The sequence below is a fragment of the Atheta coriaria genome, unplaced genomic scaffold (assembly GCF_025399875.1).
Source record: "Atheta coriaria isolate IRGN ID8LTWV9N9 unplaced genomic scaffold, Caltech_Dcor_3.1 hic_scaffold_6_pilon, whole genome shotgun sequence".
Taxonomy (NCBI): domain Eukaryota; kingdom Metazoa; phylum Arthropoda; class Insecta; order Coleoptera; family Staphylinidae; genus Dalotia; species Dalotia coriaria.
The window spans coordinates 2,009,732-2,026,830 of NW_027045448.1; the positions used below are offsets into that span (position 1 = coordinate 2,009,732).

General features: G+C 37.6%; 1 protein-coding gene across 1 annotated transcript in view; it reads right to left on the reverse strand.

Moving 5' to 3' along the window:
- The window catches only part of rst (irregular chiasm C-roughest), a 223,593-nt gene extending 220,629 nt beyond the window's left edge, over positions 1-2,964 (reverse strand). Inside the window, exon 1 of the mRNA XM_065304214.1 lies at positions 2,537-2,964. The gene's annotated coding sequence lies outside the window, so the exon portion shown is untranslated. The remainder of the gene's footprint in view (positions 1-2,536) is intronic.
- Between the last annotated feature and the right edge of the window lie 14,135 nt (positions 2,965-17,099).

Sequence of the window (17,099 nt, forward strand, 5' to 3'; positions counted from 1 at the left end):
AAAGTAGAAGTAGGAAAACAAATTTGACGAATGAACGGAGATATGCCTTATCATATTATCCAATACACTGATATAAATGCATTATGTTATTTAAACTTACAGCGTACCATCTCGATCAAAATGTAATGGAGCTGTTTGAATAGTCCGCAAACGATTGCCTATGTAAACTTTTCTATATGCATTACCAACATAAGCAGTCATAAGCTACTCGCAGAATATCACTATTTCCGACTTGCATTGCTCCAACCTCGTGCAACAGAAGTAAAAAGTAATGCAAAGCGTATTGAAAGGAATACTTGATTTTCTTCCATGAGGATCTAAGGATTTCCGGAATAATGCATACATAAATATTCTATTATGCTTATTCGAGCAAACGGCGTTGCAATTTCATACGATATGTACCAATCATGTTTCAAGCTTGGGAGTCACATACTATATTGAACTCTAGTTGCATTCATTGAATGTAATGTCTACTAGGTTGGAGAGACGTGTACACATTAATGAATTTTAAAAACTAAAGTAAGAAGTTACGAATTGTTGCTTAATTACTTAAGACAAAATAAATTCTTTCTCTTTTATAAACTACACTACAAACTCTCTTGATTGCAATTGAGAATTAAAGTTTTTGAGCAAATTAACCAATATGTAGATTTTTTGTAGGTTATAATATTTGGCACCATATTGAGTGAATTTTTTGCGTTTATTACATCACGTTTCCTTATTCATAACACTTGAATATGGAATAGTATGTACACACTCTCACACACCCAGTAGCCACTAGGAACATGAAGTGGAAGTGATAAAAATTAATTTTTATGAGCACTCTTTCTCCATTCCGCTCTTTTTCCTATCTCGCTCCCGGCCATATTGCTAATATTGAACCTTTTTTTTTTGTTAAACGTCCACCTGTTCCCTATAGGGAAATTTCCCCGACGAACAAACGCGTTTTAACATGTGGAAACTTTTCGTTCGTTTCGCGAGTTTTTAATTAAGTTGAAAGCCACACCACGCGACGAGGAGGTTATGACGACGACGACGTTTCCAACTGATGTGTAGATAGTCGAGTTTTTTTTTTGGCACCCCAGCCTTTAAATGTCACCAGCCATACCCGTTGTACAAACTCAAAAAAAGTGACGGTGTCGAAGTCAAAATGGAAGTTGTGGTTGGATACGAGTCACACGCAAAGTCATAGTAGGTGGAGTAGAAAGTTGATGGTGTCGAGGTTCTTTGCCAAAAGTCCGCCTAAAGTTGACTTTAGCCAACAACGCAAAGAAATTTTGCCGTACCCAAAAGGGCAGGATTAATAAACAATATTGTTATAATACAACACATAGACAAGTTTTTACACATGTTATGTTAGTGCTGTTTCAAGTTCGAAGAGTTTAAACTAGCTGATATATAATTATATTCTGATATCATGGAATTTTGTATGATTTAGTACGGTCCTGCCATACATGTGGCGGTGCCAACTCGCAATATAAGTTTTCCTTCTTCCGATGGAGGGAAAAATTTAATCAAATATATGAGTGAGCCCTGGTCCTGATGCATAGCGTCGGAGGCGAGAGGTATCACGAGTTTAAAAAATGTGCCAGCCACTTCCTCGCCTCGCAACAAGCACATCACACCGCTTCGGCGGCGGCTGCGTTTCCGGCGAAAAGGTGTTGCTTCTGACACACTCTCCTACACGTAACGTGAAAAAATATGAGGACTTGTACACACGCAAACACAGCATCAACGCGTCGAACCTCAGGACATGTACGCGTATTCATCATAATAATTGATTTTTGTTACTTTCTGTTGTGTCGGAAAAACATGTAGGTACGAGTTCCGCATGCGGCAAATAAAAATGATTGAATGTACACAACAAACGATTAGATAATAGTGCGACTGTGTAATAATAATGCATAAATTCGACGAATCGACGTCGAGCGGAAGTGTCTAGCCGCCGCCGGTGGGTGAAAAAAGTATCGAACCATCGGCGAGATGTGGAGGGTATGGTTTAGTTATACGCGTTGAGGAAGCGTTAACGGATTAATCAATAACTAAACGGATTGCTATCCCCGTTGGAGGGCAAGCGCTCGTTTTCCTAGTAGTTTTACAACCGACAAGTCTGCTAACAGCCCGGCAACGAAGTGGTTCGTTTGTACACTTTAGTTTGAACTAAACGAACGAACGAATGGACGTAATAACCGTTCGTTTCGTTCGCCTCTTTTAAGCGGCACGCGGAGCATTTCTACATCGCCACATTTCCACATTGCCACATTTATACATGAGTTTATGGTGACCGGAAAGCGCTTTACCAATGGATACATTTTAGTTCGACGTGAAAAACAACTTGATATAGAGCACTGTATGACATCCCTAAAAACGTATAAAACCAAAAATCTATTTAATTAAATAAACATTTATAATGGTTAAGAAATGATACTGCATAAAAACATCTGGTCTATCCATGTAGTAAAAGACAAATTCAATCATATCCGTACATAAATAAATGTGTTCCGAAAATCAATTTCTTCAAATGGTTTACCCTTACCTATGTCAAGGATGTGTGACAAACTGTAATCCCGATTTGTGTGGCACGGTGATACCAAAAACGCGCAAATATTGTTGGTCCAAGTCCCGACACACAGAATGGCGAAGAAAACTTCGGAATTCGAAATTTGTTATACGCAAATCTCGGGCATTTGATTTTGAGCGAGGAACTTCTCGCTAACTTTTCTTTGTGAACTGAAAAAGTCGCAAGCTTCGCACAGTTTCCCTTTTAGTGTTCACCCGCGGTGTTTTGGATGCAAAGTTCGCGCGAACGACACAAATTTGTTTATTTAATCACCTCGATATTAACAAGTTTTTTTTTCAGTAAATAGAATTGTTGCTTTTACAAACTGCTACTGATTTATAACAACTATCTTCTGATGAAATGTTTTGTTTATTTGCACAAATGTTTTGTTCGATAAAACGCGAACAATTTTCAAAAATTTATTTTTAGATAATTTTGTTATATTATTATGTAAGCAGATATTTGTTTTATAATTGATTTTATTTTATTTGATAATGATTAGCACAAACTTGATGTAGTTATCTAGGTTTTAATTAGTAAATGACACACAATTGCTTAAAATTTCATCAACACCCTGTGGATTATCTAGTCTAGGCGTATATTTATCAACATTAATTTATTTGATATTAGGCAGTTACGAACGTGATACTTTATAATATGTTTGGTTTACGATACGTTTAATATTTTATGGTTAAGTTTCAGTGAGCATGTTTTTAGATGCGCATGTAATTAATTAATCGGTTCGCACATGCACAACGTTCGAGCGCGGCTCGTCGTCGTTGGCGAGACACGGTAGCGCAAAAATGCCGTCACGGACCTACGCCAAGTGCGGACTGGAGCCTGAATTCGAGCATTGCCGGCGCTCGGGGTGAAACCCGGTGAAAAGTCGCGCTGGCGCATTCGCGCCAAGATGAGGAAAGCCTTTCTCTCCGTATGCTCGGAGCGTAGTACTACGTTGGTTCAGTGCTCGTGGTTGCTCGGCAAGCGCTGGTTGGTGCGTTGCCGCCTCCGCCGCTGCCACCGCCGGTGCTGCTGCTACCGCCAGCAGCGCACTGCCGGGGATGAACTTTTCTCGCGCCGGCACATACCGTGACGTACGGCTACAATCGGCGTGAAATATTGGCGCTGCGTTCATTATTCAGTTAATTATTACGAGAATTGCCTTTGGAAAAAGAACGCAAAAGGCTGAAAATTGACCTGACTTGAATTTTCAGCAACGAGCATTTTACAATAAAACTGCGAGTCAATTTTTATGAAAATAAAATTGATATCTCTATATTTAAACCATAAATATCATTGTTAATTAAACGACGCAAGTATTCTTGTAATACTGCGTAAAAATATAATTAGTTTATAATAATATACCTGAATTATCATATTTTGATTTTATAGCCAATATAAACAAAATTATTTTAATAAATTTAATTAATTTTATTTTAGTAACCTTTACTTGCAGCATGAACACACGGCGCAAATGTTCTCTACAAAATGTTTTCATAGCTTGAATTTATAAGCTGAGAAGTTGCACTGTAAAAATTTGTTGTAGAATAAGATGTGCTAATGATACGATTGGCAATCAAACACGAATCGAATGAAGCTTAGCTTGCGTCATCACGAGCTTTCGAACGACGCCAACTTGTAATAAGTGAATCGAAAATTGTAAATGGTGGAAAGCTGGAAACATTAAATAGCAATAACGTTCAACTTGTCAACTTGTTAAAGTGTCTCTCCAGCTTGCAACTGCCGCCCGCGTGTACACAGCGTCCTTCAAACTATTGCAAATACGAGCGAAAATATTAATAAGGCGCAACGCTCATTCAAACTATTCTGCTGTGAAACTTTTTGTGTTTCATTGTGGCTCAAAAGTCCAAACCAAAATTAATCCTAATTAGACAAGTTTAAATTGGCACTTGATTCTATTCCGCAACGCCGTATATATATACCGAAATTGTTAGATATATGCGTATTTAGTAAAACGTCATTTATCATCCGACTATAATAATTCACTAGTGACATAAATTTCTCGCAATGCACATGTACGAATGCGCCGGCGGTGTAGTTTCGGCGCTTCACGCCCGGTATATGCGCGAGTGTGAAAATCGGACGCAAACAGGACTCTCCAACATGGATTCTCTACTAATAGCCTCTAATCCCGGCCAGAAGCGAAGTGCTGCTGTGACCCACGAACCGGGCCACAGGAGGGACACTTTCCGCTGCTACCGCTCCCGCCGTCGACGGTTCACTCGTTTCGCACAACTTATCCACGCCGTCCGTGGATACAGGCCGTCCGGAGACTTCCGGCTCGCCGCCATGCCCTGAATTGGTTAGGAATGGAGTAAACGATCGAAGCGGACGCCGGACCCATCCTGCGGCTCCCTGCGGGTCCTTTTCGGTCCTATATCAACGAGATGACAATTTGACAATCAACGAATTATTTTTGAGACGTAGAAGAATATGCGAATTAGAATGATAAAGTGAATTAATTCAGCCACCAAAATGTTGGAACAAAATCAAATTTATGTTTTAAGAGAATATTTATTTATTTATAAGTAGCAGAAATGATTTGATTACTCGCCACATTAAAATTCCAACAAAAAAATATTATCAAAAAAAAATCCAACAAAACTCTTTATTTCTGTTTGTTTGAAGAGAATTCGATTTTCCTACAATTCACACCCGTATTTTTCGTCTAACCAACTTAAACAAAGCTGTTTTGTCCAAAGCCATAACACACGCTCACCTCGGTGTTCATGCCCGCCCGCCGACCCAGAAATTGATTATCGTGCATGCGTAAGAATTTTCACAAATCAGCGTATTTGTATTCGTCGGCCAGTACGTGCGGCCCGGAATGTTATTCCCGCCCTCGTGGTTAACAAACGCACATACGTGCGCGCTACCCACGAATGCTTCAGCCACGTTTTCTTTTCGTGTGCACTCACATAAATCCTAAACATTTTTTTAGTTCAATATTGAATTTTGTACCAAATAGGCATGTTGACATAAATTAAAAATTAAATTAGCTTTGCTCAGGACGCATCGCATCAACCCGCGCAATCATGGAGATAAACCAGCGGGTGTGACTGTAAGTAATACATTTCGCACTCTTTTCCTAGGCGACATGAATATATTAACGCAATGTGTGAGGAGCGTGTTTATTTTGGGACATATTTGGAACGTTTGGAACATTCTGTAGTAACCCCTTTTTTTGTTATCTTGCAAATAAACACACACCGAGGCCTGAATTTTGTGGCCAACACGTATATTTTAGTGATAGCTAGAGGGAAAACAAATAAAACACTTACAATCGCATGAAAAAATAGCATTAACGCTGTTGTATGCGTTGCATACAAAACAAAGCTTAGCACACATAAAAATTAATTTAAATTAAACCACATTCACAAATCACAATGTTAATATTTAAAAAAAAAATAACTCGAAATAAAAAGTGAATGATTTAATATTTTTTCATAGAGGTTTCAAGAAGTTTTATGTCAATTATTTGTGTTTTTATCATTAGGGTTAAAATACCCTAAATTAACACGTTGCGAAAGAAGCACAGCAGAAATATCACATCCCCTATTAATCATTAATCAAAAATAAAGCGACAACATCACCTATATTCCCCGAGCATCCATCAATCTTTAAATTTATCATGTATTGTCCAAATGTGTATTTAAAATCAGATGGGGCAAAACTCAATCTACTCAATTCACCTATCGACACAACATGCTATTGTTTGGGGGGCAATCATCTACTCCTGTCCTTGTCTTTCGCTAGGTACTGCACGAAACATGTTGCACTTATTCCGAATATTGGTACAAGGCACAACTGATTTCATCGGACATCGAACGTTGAACATTTAGGATTGTTAATTACAATTACAGCCCGATTGAGCGCAAATGTGTAACTTCAGATTACAGATGTATCGATTCGGAAATCGCGCCGTCAGCTCCCAATGCCTAATATAAAGTGGAGAAGTGCGAATGTTGTTGATTCGCGAGTAAAGTAGTTGTGTTGTTGTCGTGCGGAGTACAAGCGTGGCACGGAATCAGATTCAGCGGTTCCTTCTGTAGCGGAATGTCTTTTCATTGATCGTCGTGATTTGTTGGTTAATACGACGTGCATGAGTGAATTCCGCCCGCTTTGTTACTGGGGTATTTATTGCCTAACGTGTAGTTGCATCGCACGGTGCTGAGTTGAATTCAAGTTGCTATTAATCAAATTCCGCATAATTCAAAATATGAGGAGTGGTATTATCGGTGGGATCATCATAATGTTGAAATGTGGATGTGTAATTTAAACTATTATAGCTATCTGCTCACCAGGTAACTAAGTGCAAAGCCCTTTTTTATTGGATTTGCAAAAGGTATTTGTAATGTGTTAAAGTAGATTAATGCGAGGCAATGAAGTGCTAACAAAAACACGAACACCATCATCGACCTATTAATTCCGCCTAAAATTAATGGGCATATCAGGAACATCATGGACCTTTGACAATGGAACAAAATATTCACGCATAAATCATTGTTTGAGCGCGACAGAAATAAATCATATGAGGAATGCATTAACACTTTTCAAATTTTGCACACAAAAAAAAACGCTCCAATGTCATTATCACGCCAATACGAAATATTCTTAAAGATTAGATTTGTTTTGCTGCTCCTAGCAGTTCCTAGCTGTAGTCAAATGGATAAAGTGACTATTGCACATAATTTTGCTGCATTGCAGGTGGAAACGCACCGCCACCACCAGGCAACCGGCGTGATGCGATGCATTTGAGGGTGAACACAGATTGAGCTTCGATTCGCCCGCCACACCATCACAATTATACACTGCTGGTTGTACATGAATGTTACGACAAAATACAAATCGATTCGCCATTGTGTGCATGTCGCGGCGGGCAAATATGAACAACAGCTCCCTGCACTATTGCAAACTAAACAAATGCGCACGTACGTGTCGCTGTTCTAATGTCTGCTGGGCCACGCGCTAAAGCCTTAACCCTACAATGCTAATATAAAAGTTGACCTCACAAGAATAGAATTTTTGTCCAATTTCTTATCATATAAATTTGTTTGAAATATTTGATCTACTCCATTTTTAAGAATTTTAGTTTAAGTGTTTTTCTTAAATTGATACCAGAAAATTAAGTTTTCTCTATTCAAAATTCGACTTGCGACGTTACCATATTATCCTCATAAAATAACAGATACCAAAGTAACACGCTTAAAAATTATATAAACTAAAAGTTAGCAGAAAAAATTGATTGTATGGGTATTCTAATGTTAAGAATACAAGTGAACAGGCCATCAGAACAAATTCGACCGCATCCGACGCCAAAGTTAGACCAACAACGGCGGCCATGCTGGACAACGGATACCGCTGCGTGAATGCACCGAACATTTACAGCAGCGGTGCATTTACCCTAATAAATAAATGCACACCTCCGTTGTTAGCACAATGCCAGCTAGCAACTAGCGGCTGCGGAGTGCTTTTGAAGCCTTGTCGACAATTGTTTATACATAATTCACTGTGCCTAACTTATTTATCGACGAAAGTGTTGCATAACATTTAAATGCATTTCAAAGCACGACCTCATGAATTCAACAATCTAATACATTAACAACTTGGCATGGGACCAATAATCGGATGCAGATAGATTAAAATGAAAAAGAAAAAAATAGACAGCAATATAGCGCCAAGGCGATAGATATGTAAGATATAGGTATGTTAATATATTTCAATTAGTTTGAAAGTATAAGGTACCCATTGTCAAACTGTATAATTGTTTAATTTTCACGCGGGTTAGTTTTCCCAAAGAAAATGAGACTTTATATTCGTATTTGATGAGTCTAATAAACGTAGAAACTGCTCTCAAAGGACTGAAATTTAATTCAAACTTAAAACAAGTTACGTTTGGATTGACTATATATCTAAACCAATAAATTTGGCGAAAAATAGAAAGTAAGAAGAGTCCTATTCGCAAAAAAATATAAAAAGAGAAATATGAATTGGATATTTACTTGAAATCGTGTAGTTATGTCGAATTGTTGATTTTATTGAGTTATATGTTCGTATATATTTGCTTAAATTCGGTACATTCGGCAAGAACTTGTGCATGCAGCATCCCTTATTAGCAAACAAACCGCATATTCGTCGAGTTCAAATATTCGTCAGTATAAATTCGCATGTACGATTTGCGACAGAATCGCAACAATCGAAGACTTTTTGCAATAAGATACGCGCATTTGTAGCACAACACTGGCTTCTTGTTGGGAGTTCACGTGACGATATTCGCTCTGCATGCGTCAGAAACATGCCGTGGGCATGAACGTGCCGCGAATGCATGCTAAAACCACAACGGCATGCGTTTTTCTTATCTTTGCTTACAGTCGAAATGTATAAATACACGTGCATTTAAGCAGAAAGAAATCAACTGCTTTGTTTACTTTGGATATAAGTGTAGGCATTAAATATGAAAAAAAAATGACACATTAGTGTCATTAATTCATAACACAAGTGTAACGTTTTAATTCAGTTTACCCGACAAGAGTTATACCTTGTGGTCAAATGACAAGTGTTGGCAACTGCGAATTTGAAGTAATTTGTAATCGTACCAAAATAGATAGACAGATGGATGGGGTTGGTGGGCTGCATCCTGAATATGTGACAGTGATCGTCCTTTAAAAGGAGAAGGAAGTGGCGTAACATTAGCGACGTGACTTGCCACTGCCGATTCGACTGGATGGGTGGGTGAATAGCGGTTTCGTAGTGTTTGCGACCCAGGCTTGGCGTCAGTGTATATAGGTATATATATGTACAATCGCACGTGGTTGTTCGCAATCGTCCCGTCAACGTGCACGTGTGTCTGGATGTTCGATGCGAGTTGTTTCCGGTTATACTCTAGATTCAGAACGTGTGCGCGCAGCGGACGTGCGACGTTAAAAGTGCCGCCAGCACCTACGCCCGCTAAGAGGACGAAATGGCGGCATGATGCTCGATGTCGGAAAGAAAAATAATACAAGAACGCAGACCACCAACGAGGAGGTGAAGAAGTCGAGGCGAACTGGAAGGAAGATGGACACGGGATGAAAAAAGTTGCGTATTTAACCGTTTACGACACGTTCCAGAATCATTTGTGTCGGTTGTTGCTACCTCAATTTGTCCGTCAGTTTGCGGCGTCTACTTTTTTCATGCAAGTAACAAGTAGGTACAATTTTCAGGAAGTAAAAGCGTTTGCATATTTTTTTGTGCTTCCGTATGAAATCAAATTTTCATTAAAAACAATATTAGTTGTTTTGCACCAAGTGACTTGTCGATATCATCTCGTCTTTTTTGGAGTCGAAAGCATCTTGACCCAATTTGTTATTTTATACCTTCATTCTCATTGAATTGCTCTAGTTCTTTGGTTTTTGTTCGCGTTTGCATGCGGTGCTTGTTTCTTCGTTAAAATGTGGCAAAAGAAAGACAAAGACTTAAAAGCTTTATATACTTCTCTGCATCTATGTATTCACATATATCGATAAGGTAGGAGTGCACTTGACTTCCGTTCGAAAAAACACCTTTTTGACTTGGGAAACCTGAGAGAGCAGTGCAAAAGAGTGATAGGTATCGAGAGGCATCCTCTCGAGATTCGCGTCGAGTGTCATGGAGCTCTTCGGGTGTCTGCCTCTCTGATGGAAGTCATTGCGCCGTGGACCCAACCAAGCATAGGCCGTAACAATAAAAAATAACGTCTTACTTCGGATATAAAAGTATCCATAAAAGCCGTGGAACAACAGGAGGCAGTCAAGTGATGACACGCAGCATCAGACTGAGAGTCAGGTCATCCCACTTATAAATAAGTAATCTTTTTGTTTTAGAAAATGTTCAAACAGGAAACATCTTCCCCTATCACTGAGACGTATCTTAGCTATGCCCTGTAAACTTCTAATTCAATATTAAAACAAATATACGCGCTGTAGGAAACCTGATAACGGCGATATAATAGAAATGCATCAATGTGTATCTCACGTAACCGTTCTTCTTCAACATGGCCATGTCCCCAAGTTGCCTAACTCGTCCACCACACATTCCGCCGTTGCTGCTGCACACACAATCCGAAGGGATAACACCAACTTACCGACAGTTCCTTCCAAGTTGCGCGAGTTAGCTAGAGGATAGCAACTATGGTTCAAGTCGAGAAACTAAAACTTGCGGAGACTTGGTGGACTTTAGCAGTACGAAATACGCGTTATCCATAATGTTATGGTCTTCGTTATGTCTGAACCAAATATTCAACCCCGGCGGAGTGGGCAGCAGGACGGATGGGAACATGAAGATAATCGAAGTCAAGCGGGAACATCAGGGGTGACCAGCCGCAGGAATCTATTGGTATGCAGGCTGTGAGGCATTAGAAGTTATTTGCATGTAGAACTAGACGCTGTTCGACCACACGCTTTTCACGATTACTCGTAAACTGAATGCGCGAGATGCGGGCATATGATTCTGCATTGCAATACCTTATTGTTATACTTAGAGAAGATTACCTAGTCGCATCGTTCGTAAATGGAATGCATCTTCTAAATGTTTACTAGATATTAATAAGCACACTAAATATGCCTGAAATCTGTTAAATACCTGGATATCAAATTGCAATTGCAATATTTAGATTAATATTCATTTTTGAAAATTGATGTAATTCTACGGATCCTGATTTCTGTTTCTTTACGTTTACAAAGTGTTTCAAATATATTGACAATTTGTAACATATTAATTAAATATATTTGTCTATTTCCCTGCATCCTGCCTGGGTGTTATACTCATAACAACATTAGCGCATGTTTACATTCCATCCTTGTGTGTGCATCACAACAGAGCCGAACATTAATAATCTGAAATTTGACATTTTGATGTTGCGATATTACGTTATAACAGACACACATTGTATGCGTAGCTTATGCATGTACCACACTAGGAACCATGCATATATGCGAGTAATCTTGTAACGTGTACAAACACATCAAGGGCTTATTGCGCACACACTGATGGAATTATTGATAGCATTGAAAAATGAAATTTCGAAAATTTTGCTTAAATATTGGTACATCATTTGCATCGCCCGCAGACATATTACATATTAATAAAAAAATAAGGTCAAAATTTAATGGATTATTCATTCATTCTGTTTGTTATTCCGATGTTTTAAATTTCTACTAGGAAATTTGTAATCACTGCGTATCTCATTCCCAAATTTCCATATTTTGGTTAAATCCTTTCCGGCGTTTTGTTTCGCGTTCAGGCCTACTTTACCAATGGCGTTTATGTGCATTATAAGTGTAATCGGACCTTTAATATCTTTGGCGTGACCCTTGGGTCCGCAATGTGGGTGATCCGGGCCTAATGCGGGACAAAAGACATGTATTGGTTGCGAGCAGAAATTGTTCGAGTGGTATTAATAATATACCAATAAATATAATTCGACTGCAATGTTTATAAATTTATGGAACACTTTGTATTGCAGTGGATGCGAGTTAATATAATAACATAGGCCCAGCGAGCGTCGTGTAGCCGTCCGTCTAAAGTCCGACCTTTTCTTATCTCAATGCTGCTATCAATAGATTTGAAAACCCTCCATTCAGGGAACAGCATCGTTCGTGCTGTGGTTTTCCATGGAGTAGGAATCAGACATATTAGAATAATTTGGTCGGAGGACTCAAAAATAAATGAATGTGTATACAATAGCGGTTTATTTGCAAGCTTACAAATGAAATATAATTTTACTAAATTATATAAAAAATATAGAATATATAGAAAAAACTCATTGAGATATTGTGCAATTCATTGGCTTTTCAAGCAAATGTGTATCAAATAATTCAAAGCATCACCGAATATTTTTAAATAGTCCGAAGAAAAAACACCAGCCTTGCCGGACACCATTTCTTGTTCACGCTTGCCGTGAACACGTACTCATTATTAAAAGCATAATAAATATAAATAGAAATGTGTTTATTATCTCCATCTTCCTTTCAGCCGCTCGGCTACTTGTCGACTATGTGAACATCGGATTCATTACTTATTTACATCTTTCACTTCAACTAATTTGTTAGCAACGTTGCACCATGGAGATTCTACCTGAGATACCAAAGGTGGCTGCGTACTAACAGAGTAAATAAGCATTAGTTAAAGTTTAGTTTAAATTAGAATTAGAAATTAGTTATTAGTTTACCTAATAATAAATAATAACTGCTGCCTTGGATGGTGCGGCGTGCTTAATTACGTTTTTTCGGTTGGGATTATTAATGGCGCGTGGAAGAATGCGACGGGCAAGAAGTGAAGATGATGCTAGCGGAGAAGAAAAAACAGAGATGATATACATTTTTGTAGGTATGAAATAGAAGTGAAGAGTTATTATCTTAAACACAGCTACTCTCACATTACTAGTGCTCGGGTGCAACTTGCCCGGTGGTTACAAGTATAATGTAATAAATTAAGTATGGTCATTTGGATAGTTGAATAATATTAAGTAATAGCCGCTGTATAATATTGGCTACAAGAAAAGTGTACTACTGCACAAATTAATAAATTGATTCATAATTTATCAATTTTTTTACGCCTGACAAAGTTTAAGAAATATACATTAGATAATGATTTACTTATTCAGTTAAGTACAAGTAATTATGTTTTTATTTTAGGATCATATCGATTTAAGACACGAGTTTCTTTAATGCAAATTATTTTGATGAAGTTTTTCCAATTTTAATTACATTAATTACCATCTAAACATTCGCGAAAATGAGGAAAGTTGTCAAACTTCCCAGTAAATTACCAAAATTTAAAACATAATACGCTCTGACGTTTTAATTAAATCCAAAAAACAATAAGTATTACAATATTCATAATCTTCGCGCGCACGCAGTCTCTAGACGCGGCAAATCCATCAAGAGTTCAAGTTCGCTCCCTAGAATTACCGAAAACTTTGCTCACCTACTGGGTTCGACTGAAAATACTCGCTGTGCGAATATCAAATGAAAACTAGGACGTATAAAGTCATGGCGTTTAATTGTTTGTTTTACGTCGTGGAAGAAAGTTTATTACGGAAACCGTGTGGAAACAAAACTCACTGCACACTTCCCCGCGCTGATATCAGATATTCACAATACACAAAATATGGGTGTATTAATGTGTAATGCATAAGCCTCGCGGAACCATTATATTTTAATTATGGATTTTAATTAAAGTCGCATAAAGTTCATCTCGTCGAACTTGTTTTACTTGTCTTTCCGCGAGCGCTCGTCATATGAGTATGTACTTTTAGTGTTTCGGATAAATAAACGTGGTTATATTTTTTATTAAATTTATTTTATTATAGAGATTTTTATTCACGTCGATAAAATAAACTGATTTACAATTTTTGATCTAAGGTTGAATTAATTAAACAATTCAGAAATTTAAAAAGAATAATAATTAAATCACACTACGTAATAATTTAAATTTTGTATTTTCTATTTATGGTGGAACTTTAAATACTTAATTGATAAAAATCTAAACATTTTGGAACGCACAATGTAACCCATGAACAAGAAGCTATTGTGACACGCAAGAACGCGTATTGTGTTGGTAAAAAGCTTGAAATTCTATTAATTAACAGTTTGTTTCCGCCTAACAGTTCATTATCGCGTCAACAGGGGGCCGGCCACCCGAAATAATCAACGATTGCCCGCCGTCGTGTTGACGACGCCACGTCGCGATTTAAAAACCTACACGGCGTAAATAGACATGCAGACACGCCAAACACTCTGTAATTCAACTTTTCTATTCTAATTCTTCATGCAATCTTATCAACCTAGAAGAAATGTATCATTGTCTGTTGGAAAGTTAGGAAGCCAACACAGAGGGACTACGAGGTAACAACTTAATTAATATTTTAGGCATATTCCAACAGTTACCCCAATAAAAGAAACTTTGAAAGGTTAAATATTTTACTCTACGTCAAAATACCGTCGGAATAAATTTATGAATTCGAAATCAATTTTAAGTCTGTGCATGATACCAACCAAATTAGAGTAAAAAACATTCGTGCAAGTTATTATATTTTCATCAAGGTGTCACTGGCTTCAGAATGGAATAAATATTCTAAAAAGGTGGCAGCAGTGTACACGTGTCGTACTTTTATTTCTTATTATTATCCTGTGCACGAACATTTCACATGCATGCCAATGCACTTCGGCGACGTATGCATTTTCCTGCCCATTGGACGACGATGCCGTCAGTCTCAGAATTGTGCTCAGCGTTTTGTTGCCTCCCTTCTCACCAGGTTGGATAAGCAAAATAAATAACTAGTAGTTTTTCATGAGGCTAAGAAACAACCTGCGAGCGCCGAGTCGGAAATGGCATCTTAAATGTTTTATTTGATTTTTATACTCGGCATGCGGCAAGCACCAACCACCTACAACTTGCGAAGAAAACTTCACATCTTGACATCAGGTGGTTTATGCAGATAGATTAAAAATTTAAATTGGAATGCACAAATAGCGATGGACATTATGAAAATATATCAAATATTAGTCAGTTATTATTGTCAGATAATATTATCTGAATAAACATATGAATTTTTTTAAAAATTAGTCTTTAAGATTTTGATATGAAAATTTCCAAAATACTTATTAAAACAAAAAATCAGAAAATTATCACTGAAATTCATGATTGAAACAAATGCAAATTAGAAGAAAAGAAGAAAAATTCAGACGAATTTTTGGCTTTTCCGTTTTTTGAAGATTTGTACGATTCTAGTGATTTTTTTATAACCATAATGTCCATTTCTTCACTAAGCTTGCTTGAAATGTGAATATTAACAATTTATAATATTTTATCCAATTTAAAAAAATTATGTTACCATTGTTCATTGACATGTCACATTTTGACCTAATAAATGGACAGCTTGACGATAACTACAAAAATGACACAATAATTCACTAGTTAGCATGTTGCAAGTAACAATTTTTTAGTCAGTACAATATCAATTATTTATATTTTATTTCACGCAATCATCGGAAATTACACATTTTACGGTGTGCATGTATACGAAAAATGGATTGTGTGAATTTCTAAAAGATTGTGAATATATTCGTTGGTCAACCAAAGGGCGGACGCATTAGCGGCGCACACAGCGAAGATCATCGAATGATTTATTATCTTCACCGTAAAAGTGCGCCCGCCGGTAATTAATCATCCGAATATCGTAATCGTATGCCGCTGCTGTGTGTATTCATGTATTTTATTTAACAATGTCACATTTATGCTCTCGTAGGTAGTCAGCGGCATATAATGTGTGAGTTTCCAATAGCCTAAACTGCAATTTATTTATTTTCCATACAAAAAATATCAGGACAACAAGCTACTAGCATTCAATAGTTAATATATTGTACAAAATTGCAGTTTTTATCCGGAACGTTAGAGCCTTTACGATTATAAGCTATCAATAATGAAAGTGTGCACAGTTTGCACAACAATTTGGTAAATATTGTACCTAGAAAGTTGTATTATTTTATTATATAAATTGTGCACGTACCCACTCGTATTTTCCATGATCCTCAATGATTAATTGTGTTTCCCTTTGCACGGAACGACCAATGGCGAGTTGGTTGGTTGGTTGACTAAATGCGTTAACGTAATGTTTTGAAATGGGCAACAAAAGCGCCTCTGCCCACATACGAATAGAGCTGAAATATAGAAAACGAATATTCGACTTTCCTGCAATCTCCACAGCGCAATTTTCGCACAATACACATTTTAGCAAGCGGGCAAAGTGCAGTGTGCATTCTCTCCGCAGACACGCGTGGTCCTCGTCCCGGCTGTGGTCCGCCACAACTCACAAGTGCACACGACGTGGACGGGTCGTTCTTTTATTTTCTCATAGACAATATCTACGAGTTTGCTGCGATTACAGCGAATTGCTTTGCGCCAACAAACGTACGAAGTACAATCGGCCAGGATATTTCTGCTCCGATTGCTGGGAGTTTCCAGACTGTTCGAGGACGCAGGATGACGATGACTAGTTTCACATTACCGCCAACAATACCGCAGTGCACTACTAATATACAAGGCGATAAACAAAATTATTTAATGTCAAGTAAGTAAACTTCGCTTAAAAATTGAACATTTTTTTAAAAGCTACGAAAAATAACTGGCATGTTGACAATGCAGAAATGTGCTTGGAATGATAAAAATAATAAGAAAAAGAGTTTACAAATGCAAAGCAATGGCAAGCAAATTAAAGAAGTGTAAGTAATTAATTAAATTTAATTTGAGTCGCGCGAAATGCGTAAACCTTAAACGAAGATCATGTCGACGTCCGTGCTGAACGAACCACCGCCGAAAAAGCTGCAAACATTAGTTACAAAACATAACGAATAAATAATAAGCGCAAAGATACTGGAAAGCTCGTGCGACGCATCGCCGTGAAGCAGGAAATTGCTTTTGTCAAAAAGTTTAATTGAATACACAAATTGTTTCTTCCACTTGCGCGGATAAGTTCTGTTATAGAAATTAATAAAATGTT